At 43.8% G+C, this 26147-nt stretch overlaps 1 long non-coding RNA gene across 1 annotated transcript; it reads right to left on the bottom strand.

Moving 5' to 3' along the window:
* Positions 1 to 615: 615 nt before the first annotated feature.
* On the bottom strand, positions 616 to 22595 carry LOC115617180. Its single transcript, XR_003994530.1, has 4 exons — positions 22508 to 22595; positions 22263 to 22268; positions 3493 to 3500; positions 616 to 626 (listed from the first exon to the last, which is right to left on the bottom strand). It is a non-coding gene; the product is annotated as an uncharacterized LOC115617180 (long non-coding RNA).
* Between the last annotated feature and the right edge of the window lie 3552 nt (positions 22596 to 26147).

The raw sequence follows: 26147 nt of genomic DNA on the forward strand, positions 1-26147 counted from the left end.
AGCTTTTCTTGAAAGCACGATGAGCTTGCCAGAATATTTGGTGAGGAGGATGGCAGGGTTGCAAATTGACACAAAGAATTAACCAGGTTCTGTTATATACTACAGACTTTCCTTTTAGCTGTTGCTGTTATGATTGAGCTTCCTACCTCTTTGTAAATGTTTTTATTACAGTTACTACTATTAACATTAATATTCTTATTGTAGGACACCTATAGTTTTAGTTCAAATTCCAGTTTGAATTTGATCCTCATCACATAGACACAACTTCATGTCTCTTGTCTCTTCAAAATATGACGTAGACATAATGATATTATACAAGGAAATAAGATAAATCAGGTAGGAAATATTTTTTCCTGTCAGATGAGAAAACTCATCTTTAGTGTCGGAGCCAGGGTTAAATGAGGAGTTAAGAGCAGAATTAGTTATTCCTGTTCCAGTGGCTTACTGATGTAATCATCCTTCCTTGCCAGTTCACTCTCCTAATAATTGCAGCGTACAGTGACGCATGTTTTAAGAGCACAGACAAGCACAGAGCTAATATCATGTGAAGTGTCTGTAGAGTAACTGCTTCAGCTCTCTCAGCCTGTCCATCTAGGGATGTACTCACAAGAGCATCACCAGGGCAGCTGTAGATGAAGAACAACCGGTAAAAGTCCCAAAATATATTTGCAGCCTAATTCATAGTTTCGTTCTGTAGTTCCCAAGAAGCAGATATGGTCCTCTTGGAATTGTGAGAGGGGCAGCACAGCAGTTCCCCTTGGAGCACTGATGCAAAGGCAATGGATACTTTTCCATGGAAAAGAACAACTTCAGCTGTAACTATGTCCTGGAAAGCACACAGACCGAGTTTGCTTATCTGTCAGCAGGAGCTGATCTTACTCTGGCTCATCGCACATCCCTGTCTTCAGCCTCATGTGACCAAGATTACTTTAGGCCCTGGCTGCACAAGGACAGTTTGGCTTTGAGACTCTGAGAATCCATCTCCTATTTTTAAATTTACATGAAAAGAGAGAGTAGTACAGCCAAAGGTGATGTACTGTCCTACAACACAGGTTCCTCTTACACTACTGAAACCCTCCTGGGCACAATCCTCCTGTCAGCTTAACAGCTCTTCCAAAGTCATGAAACCACATCAACCTTCCTGTCCTCATTGACTTTCAGCTTCCCAAATCTTCTAGATGTTGGTTTAGAGCAAGGGTTGGTTCGACAGTATCTTGAACTCCCTTCCATGCCCAGCTTGCTAGGACAGCGTGCTACAGATGACAGCATAAAGCTCTTGTCCTCACTGGCGTTGTTGATACTTGCTTCAACTTCTGCACACAGACCTCCTTGCAATTTAATTTACAGCTTCTCATCCTATTCTTCTCCAAAGATAACATGCTGCTTCTTGTATGCACAGGTCTTCTCTGTATTTGAAGACTTATCATATCCTCTCTCACTCTTTTCTTTTAAGATAAAATGAGTCTAGTTATTCAGGATATCATCAGAAGTCACACATTTTGACCACCCTGTTGACTCCTAACCCAGATTAAATGCAGAAATGGGAAAGAAAACCTTTTGTAGCTTTGCCATGTTATTAAGGACTTCTCTTTTAAGGACAATGGATGTCTTTGCTGCTACTCAAACTCCTGCCAAGGGTCTCTGCAGAACAGCTTCTTTCTGATGGAACTTCCAATAAACTCTTCATTTTTCTAATGAAGGTCATTAATGATCACTAATGGCTATGCGTCCACTTCTGTAAGCCCAATGAACAAACAGTCATTGGCAAGAGTACTGTTGGAACTGATTTGCACAAAACAAGAGATACTATTGCTAGACTATCTAGATACCATAATAAAGGCTGAGCCAAACTGTATTAAGTGATATAGAAATACATGGAAAGGATTGCTGCTTACTAAACTAAGTCAGAATAGACAGGAGAGGTAAATATCAGCATTATTCCCATTTTACATATGAAAAACAGGGTATAGAAATGGAACATTCAAAAAGCAGTCAGGGGAATAGGTAATTTCCTAACTGGACCCCAGCCTTAACAAGTTGCTTCGGAGTTCTGCTCAGTCTCGTATCAACACTTCAGCCACACTCCTTCCAACCCTTTACAGCTTCAAGGGAAAAGGTCTGCTTCATTCCTCATGAAAATAGGTCCTTTTTCAAAGCCCAAAGAGGCTGTGAAGGCCATAAACAGTGTGAGCACTACAACGACAGGAACGCTCTATTGAAGCAATGAAAGGTATGAAGATCATCTTGTGAAAGGCTGAGCTAAGATCATGCCCCTTATGTTAAAGAAAACTCAGTTTATCTGCCAATTTTTAGATGCCATTTCTTTGGGCTTTCCAAAGCTCTGCAAACCAAGTCCAGAGTTTCATTATTTGGGATGCTGCGTGTCACAGTGACACATTGAGAAACTGGCATCTCCAATTTTCACATGTCAGAGTGACTGTAACTTGAACTGACAAAATAAATTGCTGTTCACACACTCCCACTGACTTTGTTATGTCCCTTAAGCCCTAGGCCTATTTTTTCAATTAAGATCCCCCCTTCTTCTGTCCCCCTCTTCCTACTGCAAAAGCACAATGAAGGGCTGGCAGGAGGGAACGTGACTGCCCCAGCTGGAGCAGTTGTCTGGGAAGACAATGGCATTGCTGATATACACAGCAAATCATTCTCCTTAGTTTTTCAGGAAGAGGCACATGTCCTTCCTCCATCAGCTAACGCTACAAAACATTGCAGAGTTTGGGGTGCAGGAGACAGCAGGGCTGTGTCAGGTTGGCTGGAGGCTTTCTGCTCGCAAAAGAAGTGGAGCTGTTCTAGCAGCACAGAACAAATCTCAGTTAAAACCAGGGGGAAATTTCCTAATCACGAGGTTAAACTGGTCTCCTGATCACAGGAATAGTAGAGATTTGAGTGGGTTCAGTGAGACACTACATGAATGGTGGGTGATAACATCTCGCATATGGGGATTTCTTATTCATTGCATGGTCCAGCAAGGGAAAACAATTAAGGTTCTTAATCTTAAGAACCTGAGAGCCCCCTAAGCTTTGGCTCACTCAATATGAACAGTTCCCATCTCTCCTTTGCCTAATTTCCCATTAGTGAAAGCCATGACCTCACATCCGACTCCTGCCTTCATTCCTGCTTGTCCTGTCACAGCGGGCATGGAAAACATTCCCTTCTCTGCAGTGGCACAAGCCAAGCAAAGCAAGCAGCAACTATTTCAAGCACCAGCACTAGGAAGGCTTATGAAGCAACACTGTCCAACGTTCTTCGTGACAATTATACCTCGCCTGAGCCCCTGACTTGGATTCCACATTGCTGTCTTCATTTGGTAAAATGCATCACATACTCCTAGGTGCTACGAAGGAAAACATATTTTGTTTAAGAGTCCAGGTTGACCCAAGTTTTTCCCTCATTTTGTAATCCTTTCCACTTATGTGAGCTGAATTTGGAGCAACAAAACCACATGTGGCTTGCATGACATTTAATTGCAAGTACTTCACACACTTCTAAATTCCTTCCTTTCGTGTGCAGAACTACATATTTAGTCAAGGACATATTGGGGAAGGTCAGTGGGTGGGAAGATAGAGGAGAGAAAACCATCTTCTAATGCATCGGATGCCCCAGACAGAGCCCTGCTCAACCACAAGAGCTAGTCATACATATGAACAACTCGATATTCCTACAGGCAGAGCTGTAAGGGTGAACTCAGTTATCTACCAACAGCCACCCACCAGGCAGTCATCAACTCAGGGATGTATTTGGGTGTCTTGTGGCCTAGGAAGTTACGAGAGCACAACAGAACTGGATTGCAAATAGGATTATTTGGAGGCTTTAAGGTTTGAGTGACTGTCTCGCCAAAAATTCTGCTTCTGGGCTATGAGACTACAAAGAACAACACAGTTCTGCCTGTCGCAGATGAGCCACCAACAATACAGCAGGGAGAAGAGAGAGGGAAGGAAAGAGGAAGAGAGATTAAAGGTCTCCACAGAAAGGCACTTTAAAGGAGTGGAGTATAAAATACAAAGCAAATGAGCGATATTAAACTAATGCAATAACTCAGTTAAGTACATGAGAACTGTTACTGTGTTTCCTAATAGTAATTTTTAAATGATATAGTCAAAAACCAAGGTAAACATCAAAGAAGAGATTTCATGCTCCTCCACAGCTGGGCCCTGCTTAGCACAGACCACATTGCTGAGCTCAGGAGTAACTGCTTTTAGTCTTCCACTCCATTATCACCCCACGATTCCTGTGCTGCCAGCTCTTGGTTAGCTTTTCAAGGATCAGTTAGGAGCCTTCAAACTTATTTCCATTTCATTCCAGTATTTACTTGCACTAGGAGGGGTGGGGGGAGATTTAAAAAGTGAGTAATTCTTTTCCATGGAACATTTCATTTTTTGGTCCAAAATAGCCAAAAACATTTTCCCCTCCACTAAGATTTTCCCATAAAACATAAATATTAACCTCGGAGTAACTCTTACCCATACCCCTTAATCTCAGGTTCCTGAACTGAACCTGCTGCTACCAAAAGAGAGCTGCTTACACATGTTCCCCTAAGCCCCATTCCTGGATGTTCTCACAGCCAGATGCATGCACACATGGACCTACTCTGGCCTGGTTCTGCCCTAATTTCCACAAGAACAAATGGGAATAAAGCCTTCTTAGCCAACTGAATCTTGCACAGAAAGGATGATATATCCATGTTAAGAACAAGTGCCTGATCAGAGACACCTCTGAAATGCCAACATCCCTTGCGCACTGATGCCCACATGCCTTGGTGTCATTTCAAATCATAGAAATAGAACTTACTTCTCAAGTGGGCATCAGCAAGGCCTTTGAGACTTCTGGTTTCATGCTATGGAAATCAAGGGCAGTAGTTGCTATGCCTTTAACCTTGAAACGAATACACCGAGAACACAAGTTGCTAACTTGACAGTTGATGAGAGTATATTCCTCTGCATCTACACAGTGGGTAGCAAAAAATAGCAATAGTATGAACAACTTCTCACCAACTCACTTCTCAGCACCCACCTTCAATATACCTGTGGGCTTTTTGCTGCTTGTTGGTGTCTTCACATCCCCTGGCAGGGATGTGCATCAGTGGGAGGTGTACACAGGACAACCAGAGGAACAAGGACAGACTGAAGTAAGCACATCCACACCTCCAGACAGGCAGCACAAGGCTCTAGAAAGTTCCCTGAGAGCTTCTGAGGTCAGTGTTTCACTGTTTCCTTACTCATCCCTCCCTGATGCACACGAAAAAATTGTTCCCATAGGAAAGCATGAAGTGCAGATGCACAATAGAGAAATTTAAACAGATTTCCTCTTCAGAAGGACTGTCCAAGGCAGAATGGTCTGATTCATGCAACTTAACTATGACTAAAGCCACTGCCTGTGCTTTGAAAATGTGCTTAGGTGCTGGCAGCCATCTCAGACCTTTGGAGTATGTCAGATTATAGATTTGAAGACTAAATTAAGTATTTCAAACTCAATGCCATTCCCAATGAAGGCCTCAGCATTTGAACACAGCAACACACACTAGAAACTTTGTAAATACTGATTTGTCAAAAACAAAGGTATATTGCAGAGATGCATTTGTTTCAGCAAAAGCAGAGAGATGTTACTTCCTGCCCCTAATTCAAACTAAGCAGCAAGAACCAAGTGATACAATACTGAAATCCATGCAGGTTGAAGACCTGTCTGCTTTACAGAAAGCACCTGAAGTCAGGTACTCACCACATGATATAAATGCCCCCAAACCCACCAGGCAGTTTATTGGGTTGGGGCTCTTCAAAGAAGAAATCTAGTTTGTGACTTCATTCTGGAGCAGAACACAGGTCTGAACCTACGTCCCCAAGCTACACCATGTGTGGTTCAGCAAGGCCCTCGAGCAGAAACACAACTTTCCCATTAACAAGGTACTTGGTGAGAACTCAGCAAGGCTGAGACCACCCCAAGGTGCGCATTGGTCAGCACCAATAGGCACAAGAGAGATCCCATCTTTACTAGACCACATCCCTGGCAGTGTTCAAGACTAGGTTGGATGGGGCTTGGAGCAACCTAGTCTAGTGGAAGGTCCCTGCCACAGGCAGGGATTGGAATTGGATGAGCTTTAAGGTCCCTTCCAACCCAAACCATTGAATGATTCTATGTGCACACAGTGCTTTACCAGATGCAGCAAATTGGGGTTTTTTCCTACTGTGATGCATACTACTCAACAGTTACACACAGGTGGGAGTTTAAACAGCATCTTTTCCCCAGAAAACCTTCATACTGTCCCAAACTTTCTTTGACAAACTCCTCTGGAACACAACCAACAGCCATCACTGTAATAAAGTTCTTTATTCCAGGGAAGCTGGACTTGCATCTGCTCATCTCCAGAGATCCTGCTAAATCATATTACTCCTTCCTCCACTCTCCCTGCCAGAGCAGAGCTGATTGAACAGCAGAAGAGACTTTCAAGGTGAATAAAAGCCCTGTGTTAAGCACAGGTCATACAGAGGGGTTGGGATATCACAGCAGCCTTGGAAATGCCCATGAATCCCCAAAGCTTTGATTCCAGCATTAGGTAATGCTGACCTGAACATTCACCTGGAAATGTGCACCACGCGGGATTCTTTATGTCTAACTTTTCTCTTTCAAAAGGTTCACTTCTCCCTTCAGGTCAGAGACTTAAAAAAAAAGGCAAGAACATCAGATTCTCTATTCGGGTCAGCCCAGCAATACATCTCTTTCAGCGCCCTGCCTGACAGAGGAGTTGAGCCAGCACCAGCTGCTCCAGTGGTACATATGAAACTCTGCAGTAGGCACTTATGAAATAACCTTGGTAAGAGGGGGTTTCTTGCTAGCCTCATCCTAACCCCTATCAGTCAGTACCTTGGCTTACACCCAGAAGTACATAGCACCCAGAAGGATGCATCTACACCTTTTTAAATGATCCTAACATAATTGGATGTTCTCATCAGCTTTACGTATTTCAACCACAGTCAAGCATCCCATAAATTGTAATGCCAACTGCTTATTTACATGTCAGGAGCAGAATATTCACAATATTTAAGAAATACTTGACGTTTATATTCCATCAGGCCTCCCCGTCCAAGTCTGACCATGCTTTGTACATAGCAAGAGACAGTGTCTGCCCAAGCAGGAATATAAACTGTTCAGCCTGAGCTGCTGGGCAGCATCACCCCTGCTGAATAGAGGCAGAGGAGTGTGTTGGGCAAAGTTAGTTCTGAAGTCTGTAACAGAGAATCACAGAATCCCAGACTGGTTTGTGTTGGAAGGGACCTTAAAGCTCAACCAGTCCCAACCCCCTGCCATGGGCAGGGACACCTTTCACTAGACCACGTTGCTCCAAGCCCCTGTGTCCAACCTGGCCTTGAACACTGCCAGGGATGGGGCAGTCACAGCTTCTCTGGGCACCCTGTGCCAGCGCCTCAGCACCCTCAACAAGGACAAGGAACTGGGGCAAGATCAGTGTTTCCCACTACCTAGAATGACATTCCTGCATGCTTCTGGGCCTGGCTCGCTATGGTCTTTTGGACCATAGAGGAAACCAGTATCACACCTGGGGGACAACTGGTCTGGACAAGACCCTCCTCAGTCAACACAGCAACCTCAAGGCAGACACACAGGGAAAACCAGGATAAGTTTATGGACAATTAGCAAAGCAAACATGGAATATTTTTCAGCAATGGTCCTGAAAAAAACTGGTCACAAAAGGAATCAGACATGCCCAGTATATCAAGAAACTCCTATCCATACGTGCGTGTGTATAAATACATCTCTAGGTGTGCATCTATAAGGATTTATATGCCCTGGCTTTCTCACCCAGGTGAAAATTGTCCAAGCAAAACTATATGATGTCTTTCTCTGCTGTCATGTGCCTGTTAATGTTGATGGAGAATATTCACTGCTTTCCTCCTTCTCAGAAAAGAGTCAGAACAAGGGTATTTCTCTCACCTGGTGAAACGCACTGTCAGTTATCTTCCATTTATCTGCAAAAATCTCTACAAACCTTTTCAGTGGGTTTTGAGCAAAAACTCACTTTATTTCATCTGCTTTTCATTCCTTCTCTGAAGCAGAGGTAAAAATAAAGCTATTTTCACTTTCTTTCCAAAACAGGTAAGATTTTCCTTTCCTGGCCTGGTGCTGCCCCACTCCATTTAGCACTTCTTTCCACTGCTGGGAAGATCCATCTTTCAGCAGAGCTGCTTTTCCTGGTTTACATGGAAAGTATATCTAGACAAAAGCAACAAGCACCGATAAGAACACTGAGGACTAGAAGCCATTAGTAATACACCATTTTTATTACAGCAGCATAATGGACTAAGCAAAAATCAGGCCCCTTCACGGTATTACAGCTGGACTCCTGCACAAGAACGACACGCTCCTTAGGACAGGGACTTGTAATAAGACAGACAAAGAGATAAGAGTGAAGTACATTCTGGTACTGGTCAGTATTTCCAGAGCAAGAAATTTGGTATCATTTTTTGGGTGTCTGAAGGATTCACTCAGATCTCCCCAATGCCTTGTTGTTTTATCCAGACAACAGAGAAACAAACACTTTTGAGCATCCTGCTCCGAGTCTTCTTACCTCTAACATAAAAGGCTGAGACCTGGATCACAGTAAAACCTGGAATGTACAGAGAAGGTCCAGCTACAGCATGTTCGATTCAACTTCCTCTTTATAAGTGAGCAAATAAATAGTCCTTAAGACTTTCACCTCAAGCCTCTGTTTGAGGGTTTAGCTTCTCTTGAAGCTCACTGTCCTTTCAGAGAGCCCAGATTTGAGCCTGCACAGAAACCAAGGGAAATGTGAGGAGAAGGTACAAGTAGGAGGAGGGAGAAAGAAATAAGTTTTCCTCAGGATCTGAACAGACAGACTGAAACAGAAGAGCCTGTGAGGTGACACCACCACCCTTGTCACAGCTCTAAAACTACATCCCATCCTAAAGGCAGGAGAGCAAAGGAGCAGATCTGAACAGCTCAAACAAATTTGCAGATGCTGAATCAGTTGAAACTCTTCATGATGATAAAATAGGTAGCATCATGCTCACTTCTAGCAAAACTGGCGGCCTGTGAGCTGACAGGAAAAGCTTCCTCACCTCTCCAAGACCTAGAAGGAATTTCAGGGTGGCTGGACAATTGTTTTCGAGTCTCCCAGCTCCCTGGTATCTCAGTGAACAAGAGCTGTTTTCCCTTTAATCTGCAATGCCACCTTGTGGCTATGAACAATGAGAACATTTAAAAGATATTTAAAACAAAATTCTAGGTCACTGGCCAGAGATGGAAGGACCACATCTGCAAGAGGAAGCTGATGCCAGAGGACAAAAGCTGTGTGGGGATGCTTGCATTTTCTTGAAGCTGGTGTTTGAGCTCTGTGGGCTTCAGTGATCCAAATTCACAGCAGAATATGGACAAGAAGCTTATATAGGTCCAGTGGTGGCTAATTTCACTGTATCCCTTCCCTATGTGCTGTCAGGATGCAGGTGGATCAAGGGCCTCCTTGAGAGAGGGATGCAGATTCTCTTCAGATCCCTTATCTCTAATCTCCTGTCACCCTTTCACAAAAGGCATGTCACATAGTGACATGGTTTAGTGGTAGATTTAGCAGTGGTGGGGTAAAGGTTGGAATTGATGATCTTAAAGGTCTTTTCCAACCTAGTTGATTCTATGATTCTTATGCCTTCAGTGAAGCAGCAGCAGCTGAAGCACATAGCCAGACTGTGCAGCCAAGGCATAAACAACATTCCCAGCCCATAGCACTGGCACTGCCTGACACCTTGGGCATGTGCAGCTATCACTTTCCAACTTGCCCATTAGTCACTCCTTGCAACAGTGAGGCTCCTTCCTACTGAGGATTTATAACCCCCCAAGAACAGCAGTGGCAGTGACTTCCCCAGGCAAAATGGGTTTTATCCCAGGTAGAACAAAGACTGGTGCTGAGAGAGGATACCCCATCTGTAAGAGAAGCAATTGCAGCCATAGCTTTTAGCTGTGCACTACAAAAAGCCCCAGGGCTCTGGTCCTTCTCAACCCTCCTGGATGCAGGCAGTGCCGACAGCCCACTGGACCCATCCTTCCTCCCTTCCCTCTTCAAGACAAGCTCATTCTTTAGGAACATGTGCCTTCAATAGGTCCATCAATCCAAGACTGAGCAAAACATCCACAGTCATAGAATCGTAGCATGGTTTGGGTTGGAAAGGACCTCAAGAGTATCCAGTTCCAAACCCTTCCCATGGGCAGGGATGCCTCACACTAGATCATGCCACCCAAGGCTCTGTCCAACCTGGCCTTGAACACTGCCAGGGGTGGAGCATTTATCGCTTCTTTTGGCAACCTGTTCCAGCACCTCGCCACCCTCACAGTAAAGAACTTCTTCCTTATATCTAACTTGAACTTCCCGTTTCAGTTTGAATCCATCACCCCTTGTTCTGTTACTATAGTCCCTGATGCAGAATCCCTCTCCAGCATCCTTGTAGCCCCCTTCAGACACTGGAAGCTGCTCTGAGGTCTCCATGCAGCTTCTCTTCTCCAGGCTGAACAAGCCCAACTTTCTCAGCCTGTCTTCATACAGGAGGTGCTCCAGCCCTTGCTCATCCTCATGGCCCTTTACCTTCTTGTGCTTTGGGAGATGCACTGAGGTCCCTCTGGACTGGAAGCCAAGGTTTAACGCAAGTTGAACACTTAACCTGGCGCAGGGTCCAGTATCTAAAAGCTTCCTACAATTCAGCAGTTTTCTTCTGAAGGCCTCAAAAGATATATTTTGAAATCATTTAGCACGTCTCAAAGTCACCCCTTGAGCAGACAAGTATTCTTCCCATCTTGCAGCTGGCAGGCCAAGGCACACAAATACTAAACCCTTCTGGGTAGGGAGTAGCTGCCCTGCTATGCACAAAAATTATTGTATTTTTAAGCTTTAAAATAGGCTTCTCAGGCAAATTAGGAGCAGCTGTCCCTCCCTGGGACATGCTGGCTGCTCACAAGTATCTGGCATTTAGAATCCTCTTGTCCTTTGGCCACTGGGTCTGGTTTGCAATTAGGCCTGAATTTAAGACTGAGTAACCAGGCTGTTGCTCTGGGTTGCTGGGGCACAAGAGGTAGTACAAGGCTAAATTCAGCAACAGTGCAAGTCAGGGTGTTTGCTGAAGCTAGATGGAGGGGTTCCCATCTTGATGTCCCCTCCAATCCCTAATCCACCAGTGGTTTCATTCCCTACTCCTTTCACGCTGAGGAGCTGTTTGCACCTGGGCACAAACTGGTACAGACTGCTTATAGTAACACACTGACATCTACTCTACATGGTGCCTTTCTTCATCCATCTCAGCAAAGCAAACACCGATCTCCTGGAGAGGGCTGTCCTCTCATCTTGGGGGGTGTTCAGCACATTACCTGTGGGATCAAGCATGAAAAAAATCCCCATTCATGGTTCTGCTGGAAGCTCCATGGAGTCACAGTACATTTAGGGGACAGCACTGAACAGTGGCCTAGATTTATGCCACCTTAGTTTATACACGTCTGAAGCTTTTAAGTAGGAAGCGCAGGAGGTAAAGCTTAAGGTAGGTCTTCTGCATGAGACGACAGCCCTCCTGAAAGTAAAGAAGATCTTAGATGGACTAAGACAATTTTTCTGTAACTTACAATGTCACTGAGACACGGCCAAAGACCCAACCGAAATCTGAATACACAAACCTGTTGCTGCTTCTCCGTCCACAAGACCTATTGCCACACTGCACAAGGAAGTTGAGTGGCCTTGATGACACTTTTGGCATGTTATTCTCATCCCTGTTATCTTGTAGGTGTTTAAAAACAGGTGTTGGATTACTTGTTCATGTACTTTTCCAAGAGTCAATGTTAAGTTGGTGGATCTCTAGCTCCCTAATTCCTCCTCTTAAGAATATCCCCTGTGTTACTCTGTTTGCAGGCTTCTGATTCTCTCCTTTGCAAGTTAACCCCACTTGCAGAACTTTAACATATATATATTTAGTATTCTAAAGTTACATTAATAATTCTAACCAATTTAAAACACCTGCATTATCCAGGTTGGCCCCAACCCATTTTCACATACCTAGGTTGGGACCTCACTGCTTTCTAACTAGTCCTAATTACAGAAACCATCTAATTAGCGTTGAACATCATATGAAGATAAGACATTAGACAATTACTTTCAGTGCTGATATGTTGATAGCTCTCTTTCCCTATTGTATAGGGGGGCCTCTTGTAACAGCCATACAGAATGGTATCTAGTTACTGCCAATGGCTCTTCAACGTTACATCTTTATTTAGTTCTTTGGCCTTTCTGATTTTGTCTCTGCTCCTGCTCCACTCCTGTTCTCATTCCAGGAGCCTGACCTACTTTCCCCTTATTGCATATTTCTTTCTTGCATTTGAGGTCAACGATGAGCTCATGATTAAACCAATTTAGTCCCCTGCTATACTTGCTGAATGGGATAGCTTGAACTTGTGGCCTTAAGACTCGCTAAAGGTCTGCCAGCTTTCCTTAAGTCACTTTTCCCTTAGCTTAGTCCGTCAGGAGATCCTGTCTCCTGATTCCTGAACTCTATTCCAGTTACCTTGCTTTCCTGAAAGCTATTTGCAGGTTTGCTGTGGTTTTTCATTGTATAAAATACACCCATTTTGCCTTTACAGTCTTAGTAAGAGGCAGGCAATGAATCCATCAATAAACAAGCTATTGACACATAACACAGGCTTAATAAAATGCAGCAAATAGAAGCAGAAAAATAGTAGTAAGCTGGAGGAAGAGCAGATCCTGTGAACACCCAAGGACTTCAGTTACCAATATATTGTACTGTACAAAGCCAATATTTACCAAAGCCATTCGTTAGGCAGTATACATTGAAGAGCTTCCCATTGACAGCAAGCTCTGTTTTGGCCAGAGGAGATACGGAGCTGCAGAAGTAATCACTCACACCTCTAACTGAGGCTGAGCTATTTTGAACACTGGTACTTGAAGCAAACTGTGCAAGCACAGAAGGGGGAAAAAACCTGAAGTAATTGATTTAATTAATCGATTTCCCAATGGTCCTTTCACGAACATCTTCACAACCGGAGCTGCAGGGAGTTTGAACAGCGCACTCAGCGCGTGTTTGCTCACCTTCAGGGTACAATGGAAACACAGCTCCCCATCCGCAGCAATGAAAGAAGCCAAGAGCATCAATACAATGAGATCTGCATGATACTTTCACACCAAGAACTGAAAATAATATATGGGTTCTCTCAAACTACTCTGCATTAATTAAGAACTGAAACCCAAGCAGCCACAGTACTGTTCTGGTGTGACGGCTCGTTACACTTGCACTACTCTAATGCAAATAAGCTCATAGCCATCATGTAACCAGCAATCACATTACCTGGATGCTGCTTTAAAGCTGCAAAGGAAAAAGGAAAAGCTTGGTAAATTCTAGCAAACAGGTTAGAGACTTCTGTGGTCCCAAGTGTCCCTTCTCTGCCATCACCCAGCCATTCACCCCTTCTGCTGCTGAAGCCAAGAAAGCTGGTGCTCCAAAAAAGCAGCACACCACCTCAAAGAATTAAAAATCAGTAAGATAGTTTTTTCCTCATTTGCCATGATTTTGTGCCCTAGTCATGAGTTAAGGTCCTATTTTCTGGGATGCTGAATTAAAAGATGGGAACAATCCTTTCTTCCTCCACCTCCTATTCGTCAGTCCTCCCCTTTCCAGTTTAACAAGTGGGCTGATTGCCACCTAACTCAAACCTCAAACAGAAAACATCACTTCCAACTGCTGTTTTCATTATTTCCCTGCTTTCTACCTTATTCCTGATGATCTTCCCTTCCTGCCACATCATTCATGCCCTTTTTTTCCTTAGGGACAGGGGTAATCAGTTACCAACCCCAGAACCCAACTTTACAACTTAGGTAGCCCATGTTACCACCAAGCCAGAAGATTTCCCATCCTCTTACAATATACTTCAATGGCTTAATAATTGAGGGAGAAAATATCACCGAAGTGGTAAGAGCAACTGCTTTTTCTCATTTACTCTGTGATTAAACATGGGTGCCAAATCCTGGACAAACAGACGAGTTCTTTGGATGAAGGAAAATGGAGAGCCACTCAAGTTGGCTCCATTACAGATGTTATCAATGGAGCATCGAAAAAGTTCATCTGGGGATAGATACAAAAGTCTTTGCACTTTACAGTCACTGAATGTCCTTTAGCCTCCCTGAAGAGGTCAAGATGAGATCGACAAATAAATGCCATTCCAGCAACTGAGTGTATTTATTTCTTCCCAATGTGTTTTTTTAAGTGCTAGATCAAGCCTGTAAACTCTCTGATGGTGAGTACTCTTATTTATGCAAAGTCTGATTGGTCTCAGCCTCCCAGAGACACCTGAAGGGGATGCTGAGACAGCCCTGGCATTCCCTGCATCCTTTACAGCAACACAAAGAGCAAAAAGCAGCATTCATTTTGAAACCTTGGGGAGAAGGAAGCAGAATAGATTCACTTGTCAGTAATGTCCGTACTGATTAATATAAATGCACATAGTAGCCAATATCAGAGAACACTCTGTGAAGTTATTTACATAATGATTTGAGAACTCACCCTCCCCTCCTTGACTTTGATGCTCGGTAAATATTTATTTACACAACACTGCACTGCCAAACAAGCCAAATGTTTTCCAGAAAGACATCAGGAGAATTACAATTGTTGGAGTAGTGGTTATTTCAGGATGATAGAAACCAAACTCAACTCAAATCCATTTAGCAACTGAAGCGCTTTCCTCAGATCACAAACAATGCTGCTGCTGTCCTTGCATGGTCACTGATCTTGAGTGGCTCTGAAGTCACCAGTGCAGCTTTGGAAAGAGCTGTCACAGGTATAACTCAGAAGACAACTGCTGCGTTCAGCAATGTAGGAGCAAAGTATGGACAGAGTCCTAATGCCCACAGGCGTTGTGGATAGGGAAGAAATTAGAGATCATAGAATCGCAGCCTGGTTTGATTTGGAAGGGACCTTAAAGCTCATCCAGTTCCAACCCCCTGCCACGGGCAGGGACACCTTCCACTAGAGCACGTTGCTCCAAGCCCCTGTGTCCAACCTGGCCTTGAACACTGCCAGGGATGGGGCAGCCACAGCTTCTCTGGGCACCCTGTGCCAGCGCCTCAGCACCCTCACAGGGAAGAGCTTCTGCCTAAGAGCTCATCTCAATCTCCCCTCTGGCAGGTTAAAGCCATTTCCCTTGTCCTGTCCCTACAGGCCCTTGGCCAAAGCCTCTCTCCAGGTTTCTTGTCAGTCCCTCAAGGCATCGGAAGCTGCTCTAAGGTCTCCGCAAAGCCTTCTCTTTTCCTCCCTCATGTTCTCGTATGTTCTCTCTTATTACAGGGAATAAAGAGATGAAAATCAAGTGGTTTGTATGAACCTGCATTTTCAGCACAGCTGATCTTCTGGACCCAGCCAGGTTCACAGAAGCCTCATTTCCATGAGTGCCCAGAGAGCTACAAGGCACTAGAGGGCTTCTCTTATACCCATAGTCCTCACTGCTTATTTTTAGTTCTCAAGGTCAGAACACAAGTATCACCTGCTAATAAAGGGGACATGCTGTAAATTGTCCTTTTTAATTCCTCTAACAGTACTCCACCTCACACACACCTTCACAGTGCACACAGTACAGACCTTGACAGGACAGTAGAAAACCACTCATTTAGGTGGATCATGACACCATCTTCACAGCACATCTTTGCCCAATGTAAATGCCACTGGCTCAGCTCACAGGGCTTCGCTCTGACCAGTGTGAACACAACCCTGGTGCATCCCTGCCATGAGAGATGAGGTGCAGCGTGAGGTGCACCTCATCAGAGTTCCCTTGCTATTCCATTATTTAACTAAACTTCACAGACCTTCCCAAGGTACCGGTTGGGGGTTTTGGCAGGGGACATTCCGATTTTACATTCATCTGGATGCAACATGTCTTTTCTCCAGATCCTAACTGATCACTAGAGTTACTCAGCACACAAACAATGCCTCTGGTTTTGGAGCTGATTTCTCAACCTATTCTCTGTATTCCTGTTTACAAACAGTGGCTGCAGCATGAAGATCTGCAGGGGACTCAACTGCCTCCACTTAACTCTTATGCCTGCATGGAGACAACCCTGAAGTAACTCTCCATGTTCACACCAAGTGTCTGGAGCAGAAGCAGAAACTGAACCCCAAATACCCAAAATTGCTGTTCTCTAAATAACATTGAGTTTGCGTGAGGAGTAAATAGTGGAAGGAGCTAGGAGATGGTTAGATAACACTGTAATGCTTGTAATAATTACAACAATTGTTGTAGTAACATGAGATGGTGGCACATGCTTTCAGCATGTTCCTCAGTTTATATTCTGGAGCACATGTGTACCTCCTGATGTACTCCTCCGGGGAAAAAGCAACCAAGCAGGAGACATCAAGATATTCAACCTACAGCTAAAGACTTCAAGAAGCAGGGAACAGAGCTGTATCTGTTTCATGGGCTTGAACGTTTGGTTTGCACACAATCATGGGCCCAGGGTTCTATCTTCAGCTCAGATGTGAGCAGAAGCACTCAAAACCCAAGCATGAAAATCAGCCAGGATCATGAAGTTTTGCCTGGCTCAGAAGAGGGATCAGATTCGTATGAAATTATAGTTCAAATTGGTTTCCACCCAAGATCATAAATCCACACAGGTTTGCCAATAGGATTCTGACTGTCAGCAAATCCTGTCTTTTGGCAATGCTGGATAATTTCAAGAGCTTCAGCATAAAACTCTGAGGGTTTGCCTCAGCCATTGGTCTTTGTGGGAAGAGAAGGGGGAGAGGGCCAAGGACACCCCTGAAAACAATGTACACCCACCTACCCATGCTGGGAGTGCCATGGCAGGGAGAAGGTCTCCAAGGCTTTTCTTCCTCCTGATTATTATAAGCTGTGGAGCATGGACTCTTGCAAGACAGGACACAGTCTAGGGACCATCCGACATTCATACTGTATCACATCTTAGCATCATAGAGTGGCCTGGGTTGGAAAGGGACCTTAAAGCTCACCAAGTTCCAACCCCCTGCCATGGGCAGGGACACCTTCCACTAGAGCAGGTTGCTCCAAGCCCCTGTGTCCAACCTGGCCTTGAACACTGCCAGGGCTGGGGCAGCCACAGCTTCTCTGGGCACCCTGTGCCAGCGCCTCAGCACCCTCACAGGGAAGAGCTTCTGCCTAAAAGCTCATCTCAATCTCCCCTCTGGCAGGTTAAAGTCATTTCCCTTGTTCCTGTCCCTACAGACCCTCGGCCAAAGCCCCTCTCCAGGTTTACTATAGGCCCTTTAGGCACTGGAGCTGCTCTAAGGTCTCCCCGGAGCCTTCTCTTCTCCAGGCTGAACAAGCCCAGCTCTCAGCCTGTGGGTCTCTCCTATCTCTGCTTCACCACTAGCATCTCACCATAGCGAGTTACACAGGTAAATCAGCACCTGACTCCCAGTGGAATTAGAAACCCATATTTTTTAACCTGTCTGAGGTCCTGTGGGCATAAATACCATCCCCTAAGCCTCACCTAGTGTCTTGAATCCTCTACCACTACTTCTGATGCATTGAGCTGTTGACACGGGCCCCTTGGCAAAGGAAACACAGACTGGGCTAATACAGGGGAAAAGAGTGTTCTGAAAAGAAGGGATGATTAAACAGAAATCACTTCTCAGAGCTGCAGGAACTTACTCTTTTGCCTGCAGTGTATGGGGGCTCAGGGAAGCAGCATTCACAGTAGTATTCCTTCCTGATAAGTGGAAAGAGCCCTCTCATATTTCCACTTGTTTCTCCAGTTTAATGCATGGGGGCCGAGGCTGTGACCATGACCTCAGCTGTCTTACAATGTTCTCCCCTCAGGGAAGCCCCATGCTTATCGTTTAAGCAAGCATTAAGTCTGCACGCAGCTCTGTGCATTGAGAGAGATCCCAGCACACATTCCCCCTCTTCCACCCAATGCAAAATGAGGATTGATTTTGCTCCAAGCAAGGAGGAATATAATGAAGTTGGGAAGGGTGGAGTGGGAGTACAAAGGGATGAGTCCAAGCTCAGCATGACAAATGGTATACAGGACCACTTGGTTTTATTATACACTATCAAATATCCCTAACTTCAACAGCAGAGCTAATAAGCATGCCAATGTATATATTTACATTGCCTGAAATGTGCACAACCCCATACAAAAATTAGAGTGCAACTGTTAGGATCAAGTCATTAGAGACACCATAATCAATCCCAAGCAAAGAGCAGCTTTGCTAACAAGCTCCCTGCTCTGCTGCCTCCCCTTCCCTCACACTTTGCAATGGAGCAAAGCTCTCCTGACCTCAGAATGAAGGAATTGCCACAGGAAGCCTTAAGAACCTCATTGTAATGGTACTTTATCTCCCTAAAAAGCAAATTAAATAGCAGTTGTGAGAAATACACACCAGGAACCAGCATCAGGGGTAAGAGGGAAGTTGTTCCCTTTGTACTGATGCAAAGCAGACTGCACTTTCTGGAGTGCTTTTGGCAGTGGGCATGTTGGATTTGCTGCCTCTTGGTAACCTAAAGGGTTATTAAGCTGCTAAACCCCAAGCAAAGAAGGTTTCCAGGATTTTGAAGATTCTCCCTCCCCTTATGGCCAAACCAGACAAAAAAGTCACAGAAACTTTGTCTGAAGCAAAAAGCCAATGAGGACAGGGAGAAAAAATGGTTTGGGTGAAGTGGAATGCTCTCCTTTGAAACTTTAAAGCTATCCTGTTTTGCTTTAGATTGCTTTGACTTGATGTTTCTTTCTCTAAATTTAGCTTAATTTCAGCTATTATACAATTTAGAATTCTTTCTTGTTGGATAAAAGAATATCTATTAAGAAAACAGAGCCTTTCTCATGAGAAATTTGGAAAAATCCAGATGATTCCTGTCCATGAAGATATTAATATTTTTACTGAATATTTTCCAAACCAGCTCTGCCTCTTCATGCAAAGGGAGAGCTCTCCCTCAGTTTCAGATCCTCAGTTTTGCAGCCTACATGACCTTTCAGCTCTCACAGATTTGTATTTGCATTAAATTATTCAAACAGTGTAAATTGGTAGCCTATTGGTAAAACATTCCCAAAGGATTTTTGGGGAGGGCCTGTTTGCAGGTTCACCTGCAGGGCTGGAGATGTGCACTGACACTGAGGAAGCTCCAACCAGCCAGTGCTGATTCCTCTGTTGCTGTCTCACAAGGATGACAACCAGCTTTGCTGTGGGATGCTACCAGGCTGTCTCCTAACACAAGGATGTCTCAGCTTCCACACACAGCACGCACTCTGTGCCTGATGGAATAGCACACAGCAGTAACAGGGGGGATAGGAACAACACTCGAGCAGGTGGAGGAGAATGAGGAGTTCTAAAGGTAACTAGCTGTTAGGCCAGCAAAGAAAACCTTTTCCAGACTCAGAAAATGGTTTAAATGAAGAACCAAGTGCTTGACAAAGAGACCTTGGAAGATGGAGATATGCCCCATCTGATTACAGCTTGAACAGTATGACTGAGGACATCCTAGACAGGTTCTTGGCAAACAGAAAGGGGCATTCACTAATTTACATCTCCTGAGGATCCACTTCTCCTCTGCCATTATGTCAGCTGGGATATAAATAAATCTAATGTAAAGAATAAATTTGCATGGCATTTTTATCTGGAAGGACCCCAATGGAACATACTCAGCACTTTACCTGCCATCAAAACTTAGTCGCCACAAATGTCGAGCACAGCAGCTCCTCAGGCACAGCAAAAAAGATCAAGTTTATCGCATCCATTGGAACTTGCACAAAGGAAGAATAGTACAAATAGAGTTTATGCCTTCCAGAATTTAGCCAGTACACTGGGACTAGATCTTTGATATTTGTAAAGACTTTTTTGCAACCCAGAAGCAGGACTTTGATCTTACAGATTTCCAGTGTAACTCCTACCATCAGATCTCTCCTGAGCAATAGCATAACGTGTTGCCCATAGAATGGTTTAGGTTGGAAGGGACCTTAAAGCACACCCAGTTCCAACCTCCTGCCACAGGCAGGGACACCTTCCACTAGGCCAGGTTGCTCCAAGCCCTGTCCAACCTGGCCTTGAACACCTCCAGGGATGGGGAATCAAGCAGCAGCAAGCCATGAAGGAAGACTGTCCTGCTGCTCAGTAACTCCTGCTCCCATCATCCAACCCATAGTTTATTCTGCAAACATCTCCTTTCCAAGTTCTCCACTGGCTATGCTTCAGGCTCATGTGTAAGCTAGGCTAGGCAGAACAAAACACATTTTCTCCTGGCTATATACGAATGACAGCAGATGTCTGAGCTGAGATTTTCAAGACACATAAGGTCTTTTAGGTATGTAATCCCTCGTGTAAAAATCCCTTGCTTCCTAAAGCAAGCCCTTGAGCCCTGGAATCACATACAGTCCAAAAAAGAGGCATCCAGTGCATTTTAAGGACAAAGTGTTTTGATTTGAAACACTAAATCATCTTTTCACAGCAGTGAATTACTAAAACTGTTCTTGAGCAGTTCCTGAAATGGAACAGAGGACTGGCTGCTCCAACATCTCCAGCTAACGTGAATGCAGGCCAATGGGGTCAACTCAGAATCACTTGCACCCTTTGCATTTGCACAGCTCGTTAGGAAACACGACTGAAAGAGCCTTACAATGTGCCAGTGAGTGGTACAGGAATTCAGGGGAAAAAAGGATATTAGGTAATTTCATCTCACCATTATCTTTGATAAGTGCAATTACTAGAAAAGGGCTTTTGCTGCCTGCAATTCAGCACTGTATTGAGAAGCGCCGCGGGGCTCCCAGCCCCCCCTGCAGTGTTCTCCACCAGTCACTTAAAACACAGCTTTGTTTCCACAGGTTAATTCTCTTTAACTTCACATGTCACTTCCACCTCCTTGCCACGTTTATCTATCTAGCTATTGTCCCTCTTTCTGATACAACATTAAACCAGAATAGCAAGACCAAGCAAAATCGTTTGTAATAAGAATGTCTAGGAGAAGTAGAAATACTAATGTGCCAAGTAAAGAAGAGTTTAAGCTTCTGTTTCTGCAGAGAGAATGTTCAGTGTCTGCAAAGCCAGTTCAAATTGTGCTTTCAGCAGATTCATAAACATAAACAGCACTTGACATGTTTGACTCCCATTTTTTGGCATTTCTCGTGGATTTTTTCACAGATTTCAAGGCGAGAACCAGATCAGTCATTAAGCAGCTACCACTTATCTCACGCACCACATCTTGTCCACAAAGAATTTCTTGAGAGCTAGTTTAGGGCAGAAAGAGAATGTCCTGATGTAACCTTAGTGCAGAAATCACTCAGAGAACTGCAGCAGTTTGAAAGTTTAACTTTCTCACAAATACCTTCAAGTCTGGTATTGCAGGAACCTTACTGCAAGATGCAGAACTCATACTGAAAATAGGGATTCCTAAATCATATTTTCACACCAAACCGAGTCCCAGTGGTGATACATCTGACTCAGAAGAGTAATAGTCCTACTTTTGTCCAGCCTGGCCCTAATTATAGCTTTCTAGATCTAAAGTATTTATAGAGTTAAGTTTTAATATATGTTTAATTAATGCTTCAAATTAAGTTAAAACATCTATTCAACAGCTCTCAGCTGCTATTAAGACTCATACCAGAGCTCTGTGATTAATGCATACAAGGGGTTTTATGACCTTTAATTCAAATTGTGAAGCACTGTTTGATTTGGCCATTGTTAACATACTTTTTTTGTTGGCTACTCACAGATTGTTTTACAGTTTTGAAAGCATTTGAGAAACACTGGTTCTCTGTGCAGAACAACTCCATTTAATTAGCCCTCTTTTAAGAATGCAGTCTGCTTCAATTTTGTAAAGTCTGAAAGTGGAGACAATGATTGCCACTGCATAACATTTCTTCCACCCAAGGGCTAGAAATCAGTCTGATCAGGATTTTCATGATGCTAAGTGCTGTATAAGTACATCAGAAATAAAAGTCCACATCACAACTAACACATCTTCTGAAAACATAAGGTCTGCTGAAAGAGCATAAAAAAACATAAAGTCTGCTGAGAGAGCTCTGTCTTGGGCAGGTCTTGGCAATGGCAAAGGACCAGTAATAGATTTGACTCCAACCAGAAAGAATACACTAGAACACACACTGGTTTATAAATATGACAGTATCTTAAATTGTATTGTGTCATACCAGCAATGGGACAGCTTACAGAGAATAAATGAAACAAGCTGCCTTTCTTCAAGAAAGAACAACTGCCCACCAACACTCCATGCTCTTATTGCATTACTTATGATTGAAGAAAATCAGCAAAGAACACATTAGGCTGTAGCAGCCAGTACAGCGTTTGTATGATCAACATACTGAGTGCTGTGTATTTAGTATACAAATGTGTATATAAATATAAAACTGTACATAAATAGACCTTCCTTATAGATGCACAAAGCCCTTTGGCCATAAGCGCTATAGGGGCCCTCTTCAAAGAGCCCCCAAGGAATGACCTTTTATTGAAACACTCAATACATAGAATCCCGGACGGGTTTGGGTTGGAAGGGACCTTGAAGCTCACCCAGTTCCAAGCCCCTGCCACAGGCAGGGACACCTTCCACTAGAGCACGTTGCTCCAAGCCTTGTCCAACCTGGCCTTGAACACTGGCAGGGATGGGGCAGCCACTGCTTCTCTGGGCACCCTGTGCCAGCGCCTCAGCACCCTCACAGGAAAGAGCTTCTGCCTCAGAGCTCATCTCAGTCTCCCCTCGGGCAGGTTAAAGCCATTCCACCTTGCCCTGTCCTCCAATCATCTTATGCACATGCTGCAGGGTGAGACCAAGAAAGGAGAAACTCTTGGTGACCCCAAAAGTGGCAGAACTTATCAGCCATGATATGGAGCTGAAGAAATACACAGACTTATTGCTCCCTGCCAATGCACTCCCACTCTACCCTTACACAAGGGCACAAAGCAGTTGCCAGTCTCTGGGACCACACACCAGCATATGCCATAGAACATCCATGAAACTGACTTGACAATGATCACTTGGGGTTTTGATCCTTGCTTCTTTATACCACATTACAACTTACTAGTTATCCAAGCAAACAAGTCATCTTTTCCAAGCAGTATTCTTCTTGCAAGAGAGAATGTAGATGTCAATATCTATATGAAAAATAACTCAGTGAAACACAGAGCAGTGCACTTGCAGGAACAGCATAGGAGGAACCATGAGAAACTATGTCACCACGCTGCTTTTTGGTTTTGGGCAGATCCAAGTTCCCCTCCCAGTTTTTGTTTCAATTCTAAGCATTTTAAAAGTCTCACATTAGATGGAAACAATACTGAACACACTCAAGCACAGATTCCCATCTGGGACTTAATGATATTGTAATAATCATCTTAATACTGAGCGATGTTATAACAGAGAAATTGAGCACTATGGGTCTTTCCCTATCCCTTGAGGTGCTCAGGCTTACAGATAGGGGGAATGTGGGAATTCAACTCTTCAAACTTCACGTGCCTCATTAAAGTAGCAATTTACAGGCTCTCATTAGAGAAAGTGATTTTGTTCTAAATTGTTGTGCATGAGAAAAAGCCAACTATGAGCAAGGGAATTATTGAAGGTTATTCTTGCTCCTTTATCCACCAGCTCCAAGTAGGATTAAATTGCCTTGATAAAGATTCAAGTTTAATTTCAGAACAATGCATCAGATTTCTCTGCGCAATATCAGTCTGAAGAAAATAAATTATAATAATCAAAAAGGACAGAAAAAGAAAAAAAATGATATCAGATATGACTTGTCTCCACTTCGGCTGAATGACTTTATTGTTAGTCAAAAAAAGAAGTGAGTGATTTCTCTATTCACTGAACTTCTGACTCTGCTACACTGCGGTTGCTGATGCAAATGGCTGGAGCTCTGCGCGAATCCATGTGCCTCCCTCCTTGGAAAATGCTGAGGTTTTGATCAGGACCACAATGACAGCAAGTTTGCTGGTGCTATTTATTCAATCATCAAGTCAAATGCTCCCTCCATAGCCATAAATCTGATCAGATTTCATTCTGTGAAAAAGACTTGACTTGTTTAACATATGAATGGTACTTTCCACCACTAAAATAAACAATTAAAACAATGTATTGCCATAGTAAGGATACTATCAGTTTACTACCATCGAAGAGAATAATAATAATAATACTTTTTTTGTTTAGTAACATTTATATTTTTCTTTCCCAGCATTTGTTCAGGCTCAGATTTAACTGAGCCAGTTCAGCAGTCTCCAAGATCTGCGACTAAAACAACTGACAGTTGAAATTACCCTGTTTGAAGTATCTGCAGTGAGACTCTAGTCCTGCTTCCTCAGCTTAAAAATGACACTGGAGATGGATTTTGGATGGTATTTTGTAATTCACTCCAGCACAGGATTTATTCCTGCACAGGCATCTCCCACAAACACCTTTTCTCCATGAGCTACCTGAGTGAAGCTTGTCTGCCCCATAGACAATGCAACTCCGTTATGAGTTAGTTCTCTGCTACTGGTTAGTTCTCTGCTAAAGGGTATTAGTTTAAGCCAAGTAATTCATGCTTAAAGTTTTCCATTCACAGTTATAGCTTCAAGCTTTTGGACACAGTTTCAATTTCTACTAACAGCTAAAATCGTGCCCAGCACCAATGTGGCTGTTTCAGAGAATTGCTGTGGGATTCAATAAATGAGGCTTAATTTCTTTTGCCTAAGAGCAGCACTAATTCCACCAGATGATGTCTGTAACATGCTCTTTCCCACCCCCTCAAGCCATGTGCCATGGAAAAAGTCAGTTAGAACAGCAAAAGTCACCTCCTAAATTAGGCTGTGATGACACCAATTTTGGTACTGGATCCCACTATTCAAAAGCAGCATTCGCACATCACCAATGGCTTTTTTATTCAAGCTAAAGATCAAGGCTCTAAAAAAAGATAAAAACTAATACTTTGCATCCTGCAGGGTAGGTGTAAACACCTCGGCTGTAGGGTTGCACGAAGATACTGGGTGTCCTTGATGCCTGCACTTGTATAACAGAGTTCTATTTCTTTTTGAACAAACATCAAGTTTTCTGAGAGAGGAATAATAATTTCTAGTTCCCAGTATACTCAAGGTTGCTATAGGTTATCGCAGAGTGAAGTTATAGGTTATTGCAGAGTGAAGTTTGTATCATATCACAGATGGACAAAATGATTTTTCAGATTAAACAGTTTTCTTATAGGGAAAATGCTTTTCCAAATACAGGTTTTATTTTGTGGAGAATTGTTGATGCTATTTAGTGCTTCCATTGAGAAGAAGAATTGCAACTTCCACTCCTTGAAATGAAAGTGCAAAACCTGGGAAAGAATTCACGATGTTAATTTTGGCTTGTGTTGCTTTTAGCTGCTCTGACTCCTTGTCTCCTGTTGCATGTGTGACACGCAGACTGTGCACAACCCGTGAGCACTGCTGAAAGATACTGAATTATCTGCAGAAATGGGTGCACAAGAGACATGAATGAATCTCCAAGGAGAGGCAGCAGTGTTCATGCATGCATAGAAATGACAAGAAGTAATTTGGTGGGTCAGGACAATGACAGCTGTGGCTGTTCCGCAAAACAAATTATTGGGTGGCGACTACAAGCCCCATACATGACGAATGCATATACTGAACAGCAATGAGGTTTCAGCCTGCTTAGCAGAGTGAGCACAAGCTGCAGTTTAGGGTCCCCCAGAAGGCAGTGTCACATCACACAACACCCGTGCAGCACCCAGCACACAGGTCAGCACTCCACATGGTTTGTAAGTTTTGGTATGTTTTACCAAAGCACATGAAAAAAAAGCTACTGCCCCAATTGCAGGTTGGCTCCAAAGAGTCAGGCGCACTGGAGGAACAAGGTGATAGGAGTCAACTGCTCTTGCACATTCAGGGATAACCAGCATGCCCACCCCGCCAGCTCCATGCCCTTCCACAGGACAACTCCTCATCAAGATAGGCCACAAGGGGAATGCAACCACTTTAACGGACAACATCCTCCAGTGCCATGAAAAGAGAATCATAGAATGGTTATGGTTGGAAAGGACCTTAAGATCATATAGTTCCAACCCCCTCCCATGGGCAAGGGACGCCTCACACTAGACCATGACACCCAAGGCTCTGTCCAACCTGGCC

This window comes from Strigops habroptila, chromosome 15, assembly GCF_004027225.2.
Source record: "Strigops habroptila isolate Jane chromosome 15, bStrHab1.2.pri, whole genome shotgun sequence".
Taxonomy (NCBI): Eukaryota; Metazoa; Chordata; class Aves; order Psittaciformes; family Psittacidae; genus Strigops; species Strigops habroptila.